Raw genomic sequence first — 15,865 nt, 5'->3', positions numbered from 1 at the left:
TGGATTGGTGGTGAGGTAAGAAGAAGTCAGCATCACCAACCTTCAGGCCCATCTGGTTTGGGGTCTACATGCTTATGGGCAGCCTACCATTGTTAATTGTTAACTTCTCCCACCTGGGAGGGGGTTTATCTGCAAAATAACTCAAAGATATTGTTGTGTGTATCCATTGATGGGGAACCAGGACCTTGTCCCAAGGCTGCACTATTGTTTCTCTTGACCGTTTCTCCCTGGTCTCACGTCCCCTCTCTTCCCTAATTAACAACGGTTGAATCTGTCATTGGAACTCAGGGAAGGTCACAGAGGCTGAATGAAGGCTATTTTCTGTCATCAAAGAAATAGGAGACACAAGCTTGTGCCCAGGAGCTCCACAGGGCCCTGCTCAGTATCATGAATGGCATTACTCCATTCTTTTTTTAATGACTGAGTAGTTTTTCACTCTGTAAATACACCACTTCTCTTTTTATCCATTCATCTGTCAATGGACATTTACATTGCTATCATGTGGGCAATTAGAAAACTTACACTTGGCAAATATCAGTGAAGCAAAATACAGCCTTCCCGACCGTGGGCCTCCTCTGTGATTCTCCTCCATTGAGGAGTACATCAGTCTAACAAGAGATTACAGTCATCAGGATTTCTAGGGGATTCTCTGCAACAAGCTTAGTCTTTAGCTGGAGTCCAATCTTTGAATAAGGGTGACTCAAGGGAAGTCTCAGTGAAGATCAATGGTTCTCAAATCTGGTGTTTGTGAAAAATCAGCTGCAGGTTCACCAAAATAAAGATTCCTGGAAATCCTGAGGCATAGGGCTGGGGAAATGTTACTTTAGGGTTTATAAGGAACTAGAGAGTCCCTTGGACAGCAAGGAGATCCAACCAGTCCATCCTAAAGGAAATCAATCCTGAGTGTTCATTGGAAGAACTGATCTTGAAGCTGAAACTCCAGTACTTGGGCCACCTGATGTGAAGAGCTGACTCATTGGAAAAGACCCTGATGCTGGGAATGGTTGAGGGCGGGAAGAGAAGGGGACGACAGAGAATGAGATGGTTGGATGGCAAAAAATTGATATTTTTTCATCAGGAGAATTCATGTAACTTATGCTTACTTTGGCCAGCATTAAAATCAGCCTGTAGCCTCAAAAACCACTATAGCTGACATGAGCGAATGAAACCCATAATTATATTTAGTGGTGGGAGGAAGCTATCGTGGAATCCACAGTATTATTTAGACAATTTACAAATGAGATCCCTATAAAAATAGTTCAAACTGACAGCATCTAAGTATCATTTAAAGTGGTAAATGCCTTAAATGTCTGCTGGCTAATTGGCCAAGATAAAAGGTAGAAATGGTGGGAATTCAAGCACGTATTTTCTAGCATGATTTTAAACTCAGCCTCTGAAATAAGGTAGACTAGAATCACTGCTAAGATCCCTTTTTTATTTTGATCATATTTATAATTCTGTAAGTTTATTTGCTTAACCCACAAACTGAAAAAAATTTAAAAAAAACTCATATCTCTTATTATTTGACCATTCTTCTTAACAAAGCAATATTTCTAACATTTCTTCCAATCCAGCTACCTCCAAAGTAACATTGATTAAGCCTTTTCCATTTGACCTATCATTCATTCAACCCAAAATGCACTCAACACCCATCCTTTTTCAGTCACTGTGAGGGCTAGGAAAGGAACTTCCATTTCAATGAGACTTTCTCCTGACAAAAATTGTCATTCTTGACAGTCCTGAAACACTTTGGTACCACTAACAAACCTAAAACAGCATCCTGCACTAAATATGTTCTCAGTAAGTTTTGGTAGAGTTAACTTTTTCTTTTCTTTTCTTTTCTTTTTTGCTTTTCTCATCTTTCCTTTCAGGCTGCCTTTTTTACTTAGTTACAATTTATCTCCCTTTTGACACATGTTTTATCCTAATGAACTGAAATAAAAATGACTTCATAGTAGCCTCTTCTTGCATCATAATGCTTCCTTACTAGCATATATTTTAATGATTTGCACACATATTTCAAAGTGGTAAAGGCTCTTATAAATGGCTTTTCTTCAAAGGGAAGGTATCCAGAAGAGCTTGACAGGGAAAAGGCTATCAGCAATATTCTATTATGGAAATAGAAAGATATCAGCATGGTATGAGGGAGGTCTTGCTTTTACTTTCAGGGAAGCCTGCCACATAACCATTAGCAGCATAGTGCAATGATGTTAAAGAGAGCATCAATTAAATCAATTTACCCCAGATTAATTCTGTGGGTAATGACTCAGAGATAATTTTCTGACTATCTTTCAAGCAGATGTCAGCATCATTTAACCATTGTTTACAAAGGGTATACCATTTGTCAGGTATTTTTATCCTCACAATAGCCTGTGAGGGTTAAAGGCAATGCAAAGGAAACCAGAGGGCAATTTACCCAAGGTCACACAGATAGTTAAGTGGCTGACCTAGGATTCAAAACCTTACACTGAGTATATCCAGCTCTTTATAATACACTATAGTGCTTCTAAATTGGATCATGAAATATAAGTGGAGTCAAAGATAAAAATAGTCACATTATTCCAAATAGATTCAAAGACCTTCAAAAGAAAGGCACTGATTCAATATATTATTTACAAAAGAAATTTAAACAAAGCATCAAAGCAATGTAAAAGATGGAATGGAATGTGCTTCTGGTTTGCACTTCTTACAAAAACAATCTCATTAGATATAGGGAAATATGAAGGATGAGGCAGATTGTTGTCAACTTTCCATGAGCATCTCTTTAATAAAATATATTAAAGAACAGAGGATAAGAGCCATGATACCCAATAAATTCAAGGAAAGGAAGGGCAAAGAATTCAGAACTACATGTAAGAAGATGCAGAAGAATATCAAAGAGAACTATGAAAAATTCAGTAAAAAGTTGAGTGCAGAACAAAAAATAAAATTCTAAATAAATGAAAGATCTATCTTAGAATATTCCAATCACTAAAATGTGAAATTAGAAACAAACAATAAATACAAGAGGATATGGATGAAATAGTGATTTTTTTTAACCCCATAGTACCAACCAGAGTACCAGTTAGTACCAGAGTACCAGTTATCTGGTTTGGTTTGACTCTGATTTTTCCCAGACTAAAGGTTATGAATGTATATGTACTATACAACGATATTGAAATGCATTCATAAGATGTCAGAAAATGATATTCAGACATATATGAATTCAAAACTGGTCCCTAAAGGTAATTTTGTTATAGATTATGTACTGTATGTATCTCAGATAAACACCAGGAAAGGGTGATACAGTCCCAGAGAAGTACAGAGCAAGAATCATCACAAAGATGAAGCAGAATGTAAATGTTCAAGAAAATATAGGGGAATGCTTTAGCTAGGGATCAAGTCTCAAGATAGATTAATATTTTGTATATGTTCATTGGATTAACATAATTAAAAATTGAACTATAAGCTGCTAGGACAGGTTAGTGCCTACAAGCCACTTTCTCAGAGTAGTAAGAAATACAATAGGAAAACTTACAGACAAAAATAGTGTGACTAATGTTTGAAGTCTTGATCATATAAAGTTTATTCATTGTGGTCTGGAGTGCACCATAACAGTCATTTCATAAAATGTTATTTAACTGTAAGTACTGGGCACATATGAATAAATGCTTTGTACCTACCATATTATTCTCATAAGTGAATTAGGGAACTGAGATAAAAGAATATTCATAATTCATTCACAGTGATATAAAAGTGTATACACACACACACACATGTTTTTTAGTTGCTAAGTTGTGTCAGATTCTTTGCTACCCCATGGACTGTAACTCACCATGCTCCTGTGTCTATGGGATTTCCCAGGCAAGAATACTGGAGTGGGTTGCCATTTTCTTCTCCAGGGAATCTTCCTGATTCAGGGATTGAACCTGCGTCTCCTGGCCTTCTACATTGGCAGGTGGGCTCTTTACCACTGAGCCACCTGGGAAGCCCATGTTTCAGTTCAGTTCAGTCACTCAGTCATGTCCGACTCTTTGCGACCCCATGGACTGCAGCATGCCAGGCTTCCCTGTCCGTGACCAGCTCCCAGAGCTTACTTAAATTCATGTCCATTGAGTTGGTGATGCCATCCAACCATCTCATCCTCTGTCGTCCCCTTCTCCTCCTGCCTTCAATCTTTCCCAGCATCAGGATCTTTTCAAACGAGTCAGTTCTTTGCATCAGGTGGCCAAAGTATTGGAGTTTCAGCTTCAGCATCAGTCCTTCCAGTGAATATTCAGGACTGATTTCCTTTAGGATGGACTGGTTGGATGTTTATTACATACATATATTTGTAATAAAGGAGCACAGAAATCTGAAAGCAGGGAGATTGTCCTCAGTTACGGCTGGAGAAAACTATCTGAAGAAGGCATTATGCCAAGTGAGACTGCATAATTCTAAGCAAAGTCAGAAGAAGTCTAGATTAGGCTCAAGCTACACAATGAAATAATCACAGTCATTTCTCCCAAGACCCAGCAGAAATTCCCAACAAAACTTAGTCTAAGTTGCTTCTCATGCTTTGACCATAAGAAAACATCTCAATTTAACAAACATAATGGTACCTGAAAAACACTTAAATCAGAATTGATTCCACATATATTGATTTTGGGGGAAGATATGCACTGTAAATGTATAACAAGGAATGATATTTTAACAGCTCTATTGGAGAAGGCAATGGCACCCCACTCCAGTACTCTTGCCTGGAAAATCCTGTGGATTGAGGAGCCTGGTAGGCTGCAGTCCATGGGGTCGCTAAGAATCGGACACGACTCAGCAACTTCACTTTCACTTTTCACTTTCACTCATTGGAGAGTAAATGGCAACCCACTCCAGTGTTCTTGCCTGGAGAATCCCAGAGACGGGGGAGCCTGGTGGGCTGACGTCTATGGGGTCACACAGAATCGGACACGACTGAAGTGACTTAGCAGCAGCAAAGAGTGCATCAATTCATAAGCACAAAACAAGGAGATAAAATCTTACTGAATCTTCATTATCACTGTTCAGATTAGTCAGTTGGGAAACAGCCCAGGACAGTGGTGAAGCAACTGATCTTTTTCTGCATTCTGTACAAGTGCAACTCAAGAAATGGAAAATGAATAGTTAGAAATGAAGTTCCTGGAGAAAAGAAAAATTTAGGAAAGCAAATAGATATGTAATCAACAGCTCTATTAATGTGTACCAGCATCCTTGATAAAAGCAAACAAATGAAACCTTAAGAACCAAAGCGAAGCATCTGAGAGTAGGGCATACCACAAACAGAAGATTACATGGATCAGGTCAAATACTTCAACCACAGACATAGTCAAGCTGATCTATTCTTTTACTCATGCAATTTTCATCCAGTTTCCAGAACTGACATCTCCCAAACCAATCTGAAGTTTCAGGTCTAAATTCTAGAACAGGTCTGCAAAACAGGCAGGAGAATCTCTAGATGAATAACTGAAAGGTTTAGCAATTTCTTAGTTTTGTATGCTAGATTAATTTACTGATGGTAGTTTTTCATTCCCCTGTAATAAAATTGCATGTCCATATTATTTATTGTCTGATGGTGAGTTGAGTATAATTCACTATATGAAACCATGTAATTTGCTTTAGCCAAACTAGATATTAGAAGATCTGATGAAAGCTGAAGCTTAAAATGTACTACCTATATAAATGAGCTTTTCCTGTTATGACTTAGTGATTTCCTATGAAAAGACAACATTCTCTAAAAACTGTTGCCTTTTAAGCCTGAGCATCACAACAAAAATTCATAGAACGGATCTAAACTGAATCTTCAGCCTTTAGCCAAGGCTAGCTGACCCACATTATGAAGCAGAGATATAGCTGAGCCCATTTTAGACAAGGCAAAATGAGTCTGAGAATAATTATTCTTGTAAGCATTGTATTTGGAGTTGTTTTTCAGCATTATTGTGGCAATAGCTGGCTGATACAAATGCTTTTGAGTGTTAGTAATTGCTGTCTTAATTACCTTGCTCTTTTCAGTCAAGCTCAGCCTTCTCTTTATCTCCAGTAACTGGATTAATGCTCTACTACAATCAATTTCCTTTCTAATCTGAGTCACTTCGGTTGGATTTTTGTTACAGGCTATACTACGTCTGGATACTCTGCCTAACTGAAACCTACTGTCCACCTGCTTCTGTATAAAAATATCATTATATGCTTTACACATTATGTGAGATACATAAATGGTAATAACTAATACCACTGTCTATTAAGAAATAGTTACAGGTCAGGCACATTTAGACATGTATTTCAGTTGATTCTTTAAAAATTTTTTTAAAATGCAAGGTAAATTTTATAATTGCCATTTTCTGGGTTAAATTCATTCATTTTTATTATTTCTATATCCCAAAGGCCTTAAACTCAGAAAAGGTAAGTAACCTGCTTAAGACACCTCAGACAGTAAATGTTACAACCATGATGCAAATTCAGCTTTGCTTTCTAGGCTGTTTCCTGTCGCACATTTAAAATAGAGGAATCATGAAGGTTTGAAGTGATAAGATATATACCCATGTTATGTCTGAATAGTTTCCAAGGGATACAAATTGTCTACTATTGTGCTTGCTTCAAAGGACACATACCAAAATTGGAATGATACAGAGAAGATTAGCATGGCCCCTATACAAGGGTGACACACACATTCATGGAGCATTCCAAAGTTTTTGTAAACCAACTATACTTTAAAAAAACTATCTACTGTGTAGACCTTAAGAGTACTGATAAAATTTCCTTGGCTTGTCTAAAAGATGGTATGTACTATATCACTTGGCAAGTATGTTCACAGAAGTGAGGATGGGTTGGATTAGGTGATGCAATTTTTATTTAAAAAAATAATACAATTCATTGCAGCCATTCTAAGAAAGATTAATGGTACAGTTTTAGTGTTTGGATATTTTCCAAAAGTTTTAGTGTTTGGACATTTTCCAGCTGACGGTCCTGATTCTTTTTTTAAGTAAAGACCAGTGCAAGTCTGAACATAAGAGTTCATGCTTGAGCTCTGGAACAATATAGAACTGAGTTTACATCCTGAGTCTAGCTTTTTCTGGCTTATTAAAGTTACCTGAAATCTCAGTTTTATCATCCATAAAATGGGGCTAACAGTAATAACTATGTCATAGAGTTGTTGAGGGAATTAAATGAAAAGTGTCTTATGAAAATAATTTAACACTATATTTGGATAAATATATTATGGTTGCCTGAAACTGTATGTATTGAACTTCTATAATATCAGGCTTCCCTGGTGGATCAGCTTCTAAAGAACATGCCTGCAATGCAGGAGACCCTGGATTGGAAAGATGCCCTAGAGAACGGAATGGCTACCCACTCTGGTATTCTTGCCTGGAGGATTTCATGGATAGAGGCTATAGTCCATGGGGTTGTAAAGAGTCAGACACGACTGAACAACTAACACTGTCACTTTTCTATATTATCACTGAGAATGGGAATTATTCTTTGCTAATGGAGAATGGATTTTTGTAAGGGCAGAGAAAGGCAGGGAAATAGGCACACAGCAGGGGAGGTGGAAAAGGAGAGTGCAAGAAATCTAAACTGATTTGGTAGCTGGTGTAGAAAACTCTAAACCAGGGCATGATGGAGAATACCTGGACAAACAAAAATGCTGTCTGAAGCAGCATAGAGGGTAAAAATCTTTGAAAGGTATGATTATAGATTACATTTCACATAAGCTACCTAATGCCATTATAGTCAGTAGGACCAGGAAATGCCATTGTTTAGAGGTGAATAGAAGCAATTTAAAATGCAGCTACTTCCACTTTGTACTGGTGAGATTAATCCATGTTTTGAGCTACTGTTTTCACCTCGTCATTGTTTATTGGGTTTGAGTCTAATTGGCCTTGATTGGAATCATGGGAAGCCACTAATTAAAATGATTAACAATATCAATAATGGCAAAAGGGATAGAGAAGGAAGCCTCTTATTTTTAATGGGCTGAACACCATTTCTTGCTGGCAGAATGAATAGAAGTTAATTGAAGAGTGACAGTGGATAGCAAATTTCTAAAATGTCTGTTTTCATGTTGTAACAAAGGGCATATTTTCTAGAAGCTATACCACAATCACAAATATGGACAAGATTTTTCTTCTTCCCCACTAGCGAAATTAAAACAATTTCTAACCTCAGATGTTTTCAGGCACATTATTATGGAGGATGTCTTCTTTCAAGTGCTGTGTTTAACACTGGAAATATTTCAGCTTTGCCATTGACCTTTAAGTTATTCTAATCTGCTTCTATATACAAACACAATTTCTGCAAATAGGCTTTGACCAGAACAGATTTTAGATGGAATAGCAGGACAAAATCCAGACTCAAGCAGAGAAGGGAAAGGCCTAGCCCTCAACCATCTTCTTGCTACTAGATCTTGACAATGCCCAATGGCTTATTTCTAGAACATAAGTGAAATCATTTGGATAGTACATTTTTACCCTGTACCTCCAAGGGGGCTCATTGTTTCATTCCTGATACCCAGCTCCATTTCTTTCTTGGCATAGGTGAACTCAATGTCATGAAAATCGTATGTAGCTACATCTGGATCGTCTTGCTGGCTTGGAGGATGAGATTTATAGTCAGAGCATGAGAAATACCTGGCTCTTAATTTCCTTCCTACCAGTATTTAATCCAGAAGGGACTCTGATGACTCAGGAATACTTCATAAGAAATTACTTATATTCTAGAAGCCAGAGGTGGTTCCTCCACAACCCTATATTTTGCTTGCATCTTTACATTTTGGGTGAGGGAAACACTTCCAATTGTGACTTATTTAACTGTTTAAAAATTGCATTATTTATTTTTGCCTGTGCTGGGCCTTTGTTGCTGTGTGGGGGCTTCCTCTTGTGAGTGGGGGCTACTTTCTAGCTGTGGTGTTGGCTTCTCATCATGGTGGTTTATCTTGCGGAGCACAGGCTCTAGGGCACAATGGGCTTCAGCAGCTGTGGTGTGTGGGCTCATGACTTATTTAACTTTTGATTCATTTATCTTTCCTTGATTTAACAATTATTCACACTTGCACAGAACACCACTTCCAACATGCACTCCCAAAACCACTACTATTTCCTTCTCTATCTACTACATTCAGGGTTTTCAAAAGAATCCCAGGAACTAAGCTCAGAGACATCTCTGCACTTTGAAGGCAAGTTATTGAGCTGATGTATGCCTCATTTCCATACCTATAAGATGGGAATCCACATATTTATGTACCTGGTGGGATTGCCATGAAGATTTAAAAACGAATCCTTATAAAAGTGCTTGGAACATTGCTGGGCCCAGGTCAATTACCTAATAAATGGTTCCTGGTTTACTCTTCAGCGAATACTACTATTCTGTGAGTTCTTTCGGGGCAGGACAGCAGAGATCACACTTAAAGTGAAAGTGAAAGCCGCTCAGTTGTGTCTGACTCTTTGCGACCCCATGGTACTGTATAGTCCATGGAATTCTCCAGGCCAGAATACTGGAGTGGGTAGCCTGCCCCTTCTCCAGGGGATCTTCCTAACCCAGGAATCGAACCAGGGACTCCTGCACTGCAGGCAGATTCTTTAGCAACTGAGCTATGAGGGAAGCCTGATCACATTTAACTTACTGTTGAATCCTCAGGACATGGCAGAGTGCCTGGCACATAGCAGGTGCTCAACAATAACTGACAAGTCACTTCTAAGACAAGTGACTATGGCCTCCAATCCTTCAGGTGGAGTCAGTAGAGGAAACCAAATTTCCAATTTAAGTGCAGTGTTCTTCCTACCTCAGTCTCTTCATAAATTACTTATTTTGTCTCATATCCTGAACATATTAGTGTTAGGCAATGGAGATGCTTAGTCATAACTTACTGGACTGAATTTTCTCTTTTAGGTGCTGTTTTCTTGTATTTTAAAATAAAGCATAGGATAAGGGGTGGTTTCACTGTGTCTCACAATAGTTTCTCAGGCCTCTTTTTTTTTTCCTTCTATCTGTTTTCCCTTGGCACAATTGTTTTCAACAACAGATAAACATTTTAAAACAAAACACACTTCCTTCAAACAAAATCTTTTATAGAAACCAAATTAGACAACACAGTTCTGAAAGAGATCTCCAGGGAATTCAAAAGCAAAAATTCTGGAACCTTGGACTCACCAGGCAGTTGTTCCTCTTCCCAGTTTCTCTCTCCCTTCTCCTAAGCCCTGGTGGCAGTTTGGCAGTTTTGTTTAACCTTTAGAATTTTGGGGAGCACCACCTTAAATCTACTTCCTGGGGCTCAGTAATTGTGGATGCTTCAGCTCCCATTAACCTACCTTCCCTACCGTGTGTTATAGAATTGTTTCCAGCTATAGGGCAAGTTGATGTATATACATAAGGGTATTATGGATCTTCCAAAGTGGCTTAACTAAATTCTCAGCGATAGGGTTGCTAGAAAGACAGCAAAGTAATGCTAACTCCTTTGTAACAAAAAGGGCTGATAAAGCTTTCATTACTTTCAATCTTCTTTTAATTAAAGCTTCTGTGGCTAAAGTGATTAGTCAACATGAAGTCAATAGAACTTAAGCTTTTATGTCTTTTTATTTTACAAATGGCTCAGTGTGTGTGTGTGTATTTGTTTGGTTAGCGGTCTGAAGAAGAGCGCTGATTAAATTTTATGCTCTTGTTATTTTTGTTCATACTTGTTAACTCTGTTATCTGACAATAGGCTTCTAGAGTCTTTTTTATGATGATGAAACATTCTGCTCTCGAGCTGCTCTTAATAGACAGTGCTCCTTCCCAGACATTTTCAAAGTGTTTGTTCACCTAAAATCAAAGTTTTTCTGTCTTAAACTTATCTGTTTAGCCCTCTGATTGAAGATGACCTGCCAAAAGCAGGTTACTTATACCTCAAAGCTCAAATAAGACCCAAGGAAGGAGATATGATGAGGCCATTTTGGTGCTGGTGAAGGCAGTATTTCTTTTCTAGGGCAAAAGTTCTCTAAGTATTCCAAACATACTTTTATGTAATATGCTGTTGTTTAGTAAGTGAGTGTAAAGTTAGCTTTATGTAATATGTGTAGAGACATGATTTTTTAAACTTAAATCAAGGCAGAATTTTTGTCATTTCTATAAAACGTTTAGCATAAAAAATGCATATAATAATAATTTCTGTGCAAAAGTATGACTCAAATATGTTTTTTTGGACTTTCTGTTTTCAAGGATGGCTAGTTGTAAATGTGAGTGAGCTGGTATATGTACAATTGAGTTACCAATATTGTATATGAAAAAAACCAGGGGATTTTCATAAAGGACCTAGATGGTTATGTGAAAAAATGAGAAAGGTAGTTATAAACTATTAGTGAAATACCATAAGTAGATATTTAAACTAATGTGGACATGGAAATAATATAAATTCAAGTTGAGGTTCATTTATGTAGGAATTTTATTAATTATAGGTGTTTCACGTTTATGCTAATTTTAAATATACATTTGAGGCTATAACTTAGAGAATGTTGCTTTTTAGAACAAAAACATGGTTTCAGAACTCCAGGGATATAGCCAAGTTATGTGAAATACTAGAAATGATCAAACGAGGAGACAGAAACCAAAAGAGGGAAGTCTGCACCCTGACCTGACCTAGACTTGCTGGTGACTCTTGTAGGGGAGTAGCTACTACTTTAAGGCCATGTTCATGCATGTCCCTGGATATCTGCATTAATAAAGCTATTCCTAAGTTCTAGAGGAATCTTAAACAGAATTAGGTATAGCAGACCAATGAAACCCTGGGTTTGAAATTCTTTCATCTAACCCACTAACTGTCCCAGACATGATTGGCTGACTAATTAAGGAATGCTCATTCCCAAACTCACTGCCTTGCCTGCCTCCACAAGAAAAACTGTGAAAACGACGTCTTCCCAGACACCCTTGCTTGTTGGGATGGTCACATGATACAGTTTGAGCCAATGGGATGTAATCTGCAGTCTGCTAGATTACTGGTAAACCTAGTGCTTTCTGATAAATAGAACTGACAAGCTCAGAGCTGACATGCCCCTTCTTCCTTCTCCTTGCCTTGAGCTCAGATATTATGCCTGGACTTGAGGCATTTGTCTTGTAAGCATGAATAAAAATACAAGAGATACCAAATCATGGCTCAACATGGTTGATCCACAAAACTACTTCCAAACTTCTTGGTGTGAGAGGAATTTAAGGTCTACTTGATTAAGGCAGCATTTGTTTGATGTTTCATTAGAGAGGAAGCATGTATCTAACAGACTTGGTGACAGGGTATTCATTTCACAGTATATCCATTTCACTTTATAAGCATGTACCTTGACTACTTCTAATTCTAACATGCTTCTCTTCAGAAAATCACAATCCACACTTAGACTTTTCAAACACTTATGTTGGAAAATCCAGTGAACTTACTTATTTCTCTACTGAAATTACAGAGAAAAATGAAAGCATTAAATTCAGAACCCTAGCCAAGACAACTATATTGGAAGAAAATAAAGCTTTCAAATTCACTAATATTCAACATAATATTGTTGCAGTAGTGTTAATAGTACAAGCAATATAATTTCTTATATGGGTCACACATTTAGATCATAAATTTGAAATAGTAAAATAGGTATATTTATAAGTACAACCTTTGCATGTGTTCATTATAATGAGAATAACCTTCTCTCAGGTAACCTACTGAAAAGAAGTACAGATCAATAATCTTAATGCAGAAACCATTTCAGGAAATAACAGAAGCTACCAATTGTCAACTAATTGGGATATTGTTTTTCTAAGTGAATATATATAAAATTCCAACTACTCAAATCACTGTAATCATTTTATTTGTCTTATTCTCTAGAGGAATTTTAAACAAAGCCTGCAGTGATTGCTTTGTTATTTCAACTCTGCCCAGTAATTTTCCAGTGTATTAAAAGACATTCAGTGTTGACTCTGGTAGGGGAAAAAAATTCAGTGTCTGCCTGATGGAACTGCTCATTTTCAGTCAATGTAATTATTCTGTATTAACACATCTGCAATTTAAACAATATCACACTTTCATTTTTTTTCTTTCTTGCTAATAATTAACTTGATGGAATCATACATCTCTATTTAACTTGAATAAATACCCAAGTCATTTTTATATTGTGAAAATTATGCTGAGCCAAATGAGATGATTGGGTTTGAGCTAATAAGTATCTGTCACATAACTCAATTGCATGACCTCCTGAAACAAAGCAAAACAAATCAAAACAAAGAGTCTGATTTCTAGAATATATAGCAATTTATGTAATAGTAGAAATATTTTTTTAAATCAAGGGATATAAAATATATTCCCCAAGGCCTCAAAAACTGTTTTAAAATATGAAATTTCAGATCAGTACCAAAGGCTGTCAAAATAATCTTCCGTGCTCATAGTTTTGACTGCATGTTTCCGTTTCTCAAACCTCCAGGGCTGCCTGTCACCTTCTGTATCAAATTTAAATTATTCTTAGCGCTTCAGGGGCTTCCATCTGCCCTTGTTTACAAGGCCTTTCTCAATTTCCCTTTCCCCATTGTCCATTCACTAGAGTCCATCTAATTCACAGGACTTTTCATACTGCAGAATAATTGACTGAAAGAATGATACACTGAGAATCAGAAAGCACAGAACTTGAGCAAATAAATTATATAATCCCCCTGAATCTTTTTTTTATTCCCCCCCACCAAACAAAAACAGATCAAGGGCTACTAACAAGTTGGTTTTCCCTTCTCTATCTTTCTGTTAAGAACACTCATCCTTCTATGATAACTTTCAAATCTACCATACATTCCTCTTCATTTCAAATATTTTGTCAGATATACTGGAGACAAAGCATCTGAGGGAGAATGTAGGTGCAGAGGTCCTGGAAAAAGATATATTTATTGAACATCTAATCTACTAATAACTTTACTTCATTACTTCATTTAAGAAGTACTTACAGATATCTACTGAAAAAAAGTAATATACAAAACAGGTCTTACTTTCCATCACTCATTAACTTATATTTTACTTTTGTGTATTATAATTCTACTTGCTCTCAAGTTTTCAACTTTACCCTCCTCTCCCCACTTTTTTATTTTCCATTATTGCTGAGATCAAGAAATTACTCTCAGTAATACTGTCTTCAACTCCAGGCCCTGCCAAGGAGAGATTATCACTGACAAGTTAGAGGCAACTATGGACACCTTATTCTCCAGGGATTACAGAGATTTCCCCAGGAGTGAAAAGTGACACCTTTAATCATTCTCCCTTCCTAGCACTTGCGGTTCACGTCATCAGTTATACCAAAATCCCTGACAGATTTTATCCACTGAGGACTAACAGATCCTTTAAGCTTCAGGTAAAGAGCAAAGACTCCTTAGACTTAGTCTTTAGACCCTTAGTCTCCACCCTTTATTTTACAGTAGAATTGTTTATATTTGCTGTGTCCAGTTCACCTCCTCTCATACTCTCTTGAATTTATTCTAATCTAAAACTTCTCTTAGTAAAGTCCATAATGACTGCTGCATCACTATATATAAGATATAAATTTCAGTCCTTATCTTACTTGGCATATTGTATCAGCTGACCACGTCTTTTCCTTATAAAAGTTTTCTTATCTTTCAGGATACAATTTACTGTTTTTCTACTCAGTACCTCTGAGTATTCTTCTTTGCTGGTTCTTTGTTATTTTCCTACCTCTGAATGTTGGAGCGCCTCAGGGTTCAATTCATCTCTCATTCTTTTTCTGTCTTTACTTATCCTCTTGATGACCTCATCCAGGCTTATAGCTTTAAGCCCATCAATATCCTAAAAACTCCCAATTTCATCTCTATGCCCTGGACATCTCAGGATTTATATAAAACTCCTCTTAGATATCTAATAGGCTCCTACAACTTTACAGGGCCACTGTCAAATTCTCAATTTTTCCTCCAAATCACATTTCCATTTGATTTTTCCACTCTGATACCTGATAGCTGAATGGATTTGGATAAGTCACTTCTCACATCTGTGCCTCTGTTCAGCATCTATAAATTGAGCTTAAAAAATATTTCCCTTGCCTACTCATAGGAGTATTATAGGGATTAAATAAAAGCACATAACAAAACTTTACAAATTTTAATTGCTTTCAAATGTAAGTTATTTTTCATGAAGATGTTTTATTGTTATTCTACCACATGCAATCATTATTTTCAGTAATTTCAAAGTCATAAAGTCTGGAATTTGCAAAAGTGAGAATTCAGGGCATTAAACTTTGTATATTCTGCTTATAGATATGAGGACAAATGGGTAGGTTTAAACACAGAGCAAAAATGACATAAAATTGAATGTAATTGGCAAGAGAAGTATTCCATACATTGGAAAGAATACTCTGTTTTTGATCATGGAAATTCAATGTCCTATTCACAGGCAATAGGATAAATTTCTTAGACCTGTAATAAGAGCTACTGGTTGTTTGCAATCTGAAGCTAGTTTTCATTCCATAGTTATTGCTGTTCCTGAGTAATGAGTAACAAGATCACTTTTCCATCTGGCATTCTGTAGCTGAAAATAGCAGTAGCATAAGGTGAAATGTCAGTGGTAACAAAGAGTGGTTTGTGTCATTTGTAAAATATGAACACAGACCCAAATATCAATGGTAGTATAAAATCCCAGAAAATATCCTAATGCTAGTGAATCCAAGCCTGTGGCATAGTGAAAGAGATTAAACTCAGAAAAAAATAATTTTGAGTCCTGGTTCCACTACAGAAAACATGTTGCTTAATCTCTTGATTCCTGATTTTATTTATAAAACAAAATGATGATAATCCCTATTTTGCAATATTGTTGCGGAATCAAAAGCATGTGAACACCCTTTAAATTGTACTAGACTATACAGAAGTTAGTGGTTACCGCCATCTC

At 36.8% G+C, this 15,865-nt stretch overlaps 1 protein-coding gene and 1 non-coding gene across 3 annotated transcripts in view; one reads left to right on the top strand and one right to left on the bottom strand.

Moving 5' to 3' along the window:
* The window catches only part of KCNIP4 (potassium voltage-gated channel interacting protein 4), a 1,244,828-nt gene that overhangs the window by 678,020 nt on the left and 550,943 nt on the right, over positions 1 to 15,865 (bottom strand). The window lies entirely within an intron of this gene.
* LOC139030297 (U6 spliceosomal RNA) lies at positions 6,579 to 6,684 on the top strand. The gene has a single exon (XR_011482601.1). It is a non-coding gene; the product is annotated as a U6 spliceosomal RNA (small nuclear RNA).

Source organism: Odocoileus virginianus, chromosome 21 (assembly GCF_023699985.2).
Source record: "Odocoileus virginianus isolate 20LAN1187 ecotype Illinois chromosome 21, Ovbor_1.2, whole genome shotgun sequence".
Taxonomy (NCBI): domain Eukaryota; kingdom Metazoa; phylum Chordata; class Mammalia; order Artiodactyla; family Cervidae; genus Odocoileus; species Odocoileus virginianus.
This window is presented reverse-complemented; position numbering and strand designations above follow the sequence as displayed.